Raw genomic sequence first — 6,000 nt, forward strand, 5'->3', positions numbered from 1 at the left:
TAAACTAAAAATTTAATAAACATTTAAAGGAAAATAAATGATATACCTCATCAATATTTACAAATTTTATTTTAAATTGTTCTTCTTGTATAATAATTTTATTTATTTTTGCTTTACTGTTTTATTAGGAAATAGTAACGACGGTTTTGTAAGACCCTAATCCACGCGTGACGATTTTTAGGTACTGTACAATACATGCATTGAATGTTTAGAAAGAGCAATAAACTTTCGATTTAATGGACTAATTGGGTAAAAGTGGTGACCGCTATTGCCGAAAGTCTGTTAAATCGGATGTATCTTTAAAAAATTCATTAATAACGAACTTATAAAGTGGTCCTGTGGTGAAAAGTCTTAACAGGCCACTAATTATGAACCTCAGATAGAAAAAGCATCATCAAATAAACATTATATTTTTCATTATGAAATAAAATATTTCTTTTTCCGTTATAATCACATTTTTATTTTATTTTTACTTATACAGTTTCTTGTTATTTTTCTGTTATAAATTTAAAAAATGTTAAATAAAGTAATATTTGTAAGCATTTTTTATTACTTTTTAATTATTCAAATTAAATATTTTACCCGCGATTTTGAGTTATCATATTTCGAATTCAATATTCACTCACATTCGGAAAAAGGGTCGCATTCATTTCCCTAGACCAGCGTGGTTCTGCGATGCTCCTTTAATGTACTGTATAATATACGAGGAAATTCCTTATTACGTAAAACCTGATATTGTACAATATGTAGGATTCGAATTTATTAGTTTCATTTCTACTACAGCTTGCTTGAATTTACTAGCTTTAAATCCTAGCTTGAATTCTATACCTTGTACAGATTGCGAGTAGGATATTGCCCAAGTTCGTGTATACAACTTGTGTGCCGAGGCCCTAAAACGTATTAGAATCTAGACAAAAATCTGAAGTTATCTTCACTGTTTATTTACTGTAGTTTAACTGTATGTGAAACAATTACAAAAGGCATAGGCTATTCTTTCAGGCATATTTTTTAAAATTGTATACAGAATATAAAACTCAGTGAACTGATAATCATTTTTTAGTTTATCTTCATACTCATTATTATTTGTATTTTATATTTTTAATAAATTACAATAAACAAAAAATATTTGCTGACGAATCGTTAAAAACATTTGTCGGGTAATTATCGATCATACGATATCCTTGAACTTGATAGACCATTAGGTTAGATTAAATTTCATATATGGTATTCTATGACGACGTGATTTTGTTTTTTGTAAAGCTATACGATTATGTAAATTTATATCAACGATATAATTGATATAATTATTAGATGAAGCAATACTGTAATGTTATAACCAGGAAGTTAGGAACAAAATATTGTATAGTCCTTACGAATCAGCAAGGACCTTACTCCACTCAGGAATCACACGACATCGATCAAGCGCTGTCGAGAACTTGTTTGGGGCCCTAGGATATAGCAGGCCCCTTTGGCTTTTTTTTTTTTTCGTTTTTTTAAAATAAATGAAATACGTACTGTACATAGAATATTTCTTTATTAATAAAAACAGTCTTAAAGATTTTATTTTCTATCAGTAAAAATAATAGTAATTTTATAGGGAGAACGAACCATTAAGGACCCGGAGGAAAATTTCCAGCTTCTTTCACCTCTCTTCGTCCCAGCACCGATGGCAGTCCGTATTGACGAATTCGAAGCATTCGTCGCTACACTCGGCCGTGATATCTACCTCTCAGGCCTTATCCACTGAAAGGCTATCGCCACGCTCACTCCTAAATTGCGGTCTCCTTGGAACAGAAGATCTGTAATTTTCGTCGTAAAGCCGTGGTCCTGATCAGGCATCCAATAGGAGAGCATTTGAAGCAGGCTTGAGAGCAAAAGGCACTCCACTCTCGTCCTGAACAAAACAATAGAAGACTCGTAATTTGACCGAAAGTCACGGTCATAGATCAGCCAAAGAAATAATCGTGCCAGCAGTAGCGTAACAAGATCTGATATAAAAGGAGGACTCACTTTAAAATTTAATATGAAACACTGAATAGTCTCTATATTTTAATCATTTTGCGGCTGTAGAGACAGACTAGAAATTCTTAGAATGCCGTCCTTTCTGACGTAGCCAAAACGTAGGCTAAATGCTTCTGACATTAACCAGAACTTTCGTTACGGAATATTATACTAAAGTCTATCAGATTTTATACACTTTTTAAGTATGACAATTATACGTTTTACTAAACGGCACGGTTAACAATTTTTAATTAAAAATTACATCATGCATATTGTTGTGTGTTTACATTACAGAACTAAGTGGTAAGAGCAATTTACCTGATTTAATCAGATGGATTATTTAAATTATCTTCACTTATTTATATAGACGTTTTTTTTAATTAATTATAAATATTGGCATGTAATATTTGAAATAATTTGCTTTTTCTTTTGTGAGAGACTTACCCTATGTTCACCAATTTTGACATCTCTCAAAATCTGCCACTTTAGGCCCAGATCTACTGTGCCTATTTAGAAATCCTACTCATTTCACAGATTATCTATTTTTTCTTTCAAATTATGATAATGAAAGACATTTCCTATAGTTGAAATATGTATAATATGTACTGTATATCCTTATCAGTTTATTCGAAAAAGTATAGTAATAACGTGATAAAGTGAAAAGATTTTAAATACAGATATTAACAAGGACGTTTATTATCTTGTTTATAATAGATAAATAACTTGTTAAGTTTTATGATTTCTTGATAGTATTTGGAGTACAGTACACTTTTGATTATTATAGAACTAGGATCAACTAATAATGAATATTTTTAAAAATATATTCAATGAAAATAAAGCATATTTTCTTTTAAAATACATCTAATTTTCTCTATGTGTAATAATTAAAATAGTCATGTTTGTAAGGACTTATCACTGGGCTGAAATTTGAAAAAAAATTGTAGACCTATAAATTCCCACTGTCATCCATTGTCTGTCTTTCATTAATCTCGAGAACGGAGTTAGATCGATGGGTTAATGTAACCCTTGGTGCCAAGAATGGCGGCTCGTCTCTGATTCCAGCAAGGAAACAGTGGGACGCACGTTCTAACCTAACCTATTCTAATAATTTGGTTGCTGACGGCCGGATGGCCGAGCGGTAAAGGTGGCAGCCTACCGCTCTGGGGGACCCGGGATCGAATCCGAACGGGTCGAATAATCCCCAGGAATTTTTCGGGGGTGGTCCGTTCGGATATGTCGGGCCCCGTCCCTCACCACCCGGTCGCCCCATTGTGGGCCTGGCCGAACCCATAATGGGCCTACTAAAAGAGGCCCTCTTAGTGCCCACAGGGCGGAAAGAGTTAAAAAAAAAATTAATAATAATAATTTGGTTGCTAATCATTATGGTAATTTATTAGAATAGGTTAGGTTAGGTTAGGTTAGAACGTGCGTCCCACTGTTTCCTTGCTAGAATCAGAGACGAGCCGCCATCTTGACACCAAGAGTTACATTAACTGATCGATGAAATCCAGATGTGGAAAGATTAGCGATAGGAAGCCCCGATTAACTATATATAAAATTCCAATGCAACCGGAAATTATGTTATTTCAAAATTTCAAAATTTTCCCCTGAAAGATGTTAGATATATGACTGGCACGACTCTATAGCTAACGGAAAAGTATGATGTAAGGGCAAGACACTACAGTACCAATTTCAGGTGGAGAGCATATATTTTAAATTAAATAAATTAAAAATTGCAGCTTGAGCAATAGAATTTGATGGATAGCATTGGATGTTGCAAAACTTAGTGTATGATGTTCTTTCTATTGTCTCAATTCTTCCATTACGAATTGGGCGTCCATGGTAAATTTAAAAAAATGGACTCTAGTGTGAATATCGGTAAGCCAATATTTAATATATTACTACTAAGTATTAATATAAATCTAGTCTACTGATAAGTTCAGGTAATGTATCAACATAGTTAATTTTATGTGGTTAGTCTTAATTATTATGACTTATCCACTTTATGGTAGATCAGTTTGGATGAGATGGAAAACGATGTCCCGGAATGAATTAAATTATGAAGAGTCTGATTTCAAATAACAAAATGACAAAGCAGGACGATTTCGATCGGATAGAAAATCCGATTTTCATGAATACAAGATTCAAGAGAGGGTAACAGAGAAGTTCGTCTTTACTGGATACGGATCTTCCTGCTGATTTCTGTTTTTCCTTGACGTTGGAATTTTATTAATCACTTGTTAATAAGATTGGCTGTCTTCAACTTGGGTGATGGACTCCCTTGTTTTTGAATAATTTATCATAGTAATTTAATTTTAAACTCCTCAATAAAATTTTTTTTTTTTTTCACAAGTCCAATAGTAGGCCTAAATATGTTTACAGTTCTGTAAACCTCATGGTTGAATACATATAGGCTATGTGTATAAAGCAGTTAAAATTTCTATAATTTTAAAAACTTATCTACAGTTTCAAGACTATTTGTATTCAATGAATTAAAATAAAATATTTTAAAATGTTGTTTTGTTTACATTACGAATGAAAAAAGTGGGCTACATACTTGAAGTTTCACTACAAATTCGAAATTTTGAGTTGCTTGCTTCTGAGAAATTTGAAATGTTTATCATCATCGATTAGAAAATAATGTAAATTTATTTAATTGATATACCTTTACTAATAGGCTCAGAAGAAATTTATAAATCTTTCAAATGAATGTAATCTTATGCTGATATTACAAATTTTTGGTCACAACCATATGACATCGTTAGGACGTAATGTGAATAGGTTTATAAGTAGTTCTTTTTCCTTCTTCCTTTTGTGGGTAGATTTAAAAGGACATGTAGATTCAAAAAACTAAGATTTAAGGGAACCTTGGGCCCATCTACTTCTCTTTGAATACACCTCTAATTACAGCTATAAATTTATATACACTGCCAAACCTTGATTTAGTGCTACCATTTGTTTGCCTCTGAAACCAGCACTAAACTGATTCTCAAACGATCAGTACAGTCTTTTAGTTATTTGCACTGTATTTCTGATCAGTACAGTATTTCTTTATGTATAGTAATTAGGTCTACACACGAGTTTGAGCTTTAGAAAGTTGTCGTTTGCGATGCAAAATTGTATATTTTTCGTCGCAAACAACAACTTTCTAAAGCTCAAACTTGTATTGCAAAGGTTCACAAGTAATTCACAATAAATTGAAAGGTTCTTTACTTAATATTTATGAGGAATATCCATTTACAATACTCTTCGGCACTTTACGAGAGTGATGCTATTTAGAAGGACGTTATATCGAGATATTACTACATTTGTAAAACAATAATTTTCTAAAAATATAATGATCATTTTGCTTAAATATTTCTCTAATAATTTAATAGCTTATTTATAAATTCTTATTTATAATACAAAAATTTATTTTTGTATTCATTTATAACTTTATAAATCTCAAGTAGCGAAAAAATTAAATTACCATTTTTTAAATATAATAGAACAAAATCATTTTAAAACACGATTACCATTATGTTAATTTTTTCGTAGATTACATTAAATACTTTGCCCAGTTTAAATTTCAAATTAAATGTAATTACAAAGAATACATTATATATTAAATAATAATTATTTTAAACATTTTTATCTATTAATTAATATAAATGAATAAAAAAAAAAAAAAAACAGGAGATCCAAAGTGGTCGATATCGACTCCTAGGAGTCGATAAGCCGTTTAGGAGTCGAAAATTAGTCGGAGGTCGATTAAAGACGATTGGATAAAAATTATTTGTCTAATGAATTATGTTGCTATATAACATTAAAGATGTAAGTTCCCCACTGTAAATAGATATTTTGTATGAAAAAGGTGTGTGGATTTATACTGAATTACCAGATTTATTTATTTATTTATTATTGATTATATTAGAAAAGAAAGAAAGAAAACGAGGTCGAGAAATCTTTGAAACGGTCGGCAGTCAAAAAACTGGTGTTCATGATAATAATTAAAACTTA

Source organism: Centruroides vittatus, unplaced genomic scaffold (genome assembly GCF_030686945.1).
Source record: "Centruroides vittatus isolate TY-2023 unplaced genomic scaffold, ASM3068694v2 contig_3175, whole genome shotgun sequence".
NCBI lineage: Eukaryota > Metazoa > Arthropoda > Arachnida > Scorpiones > Buthidae > Centruroides > Centruroides vittatus.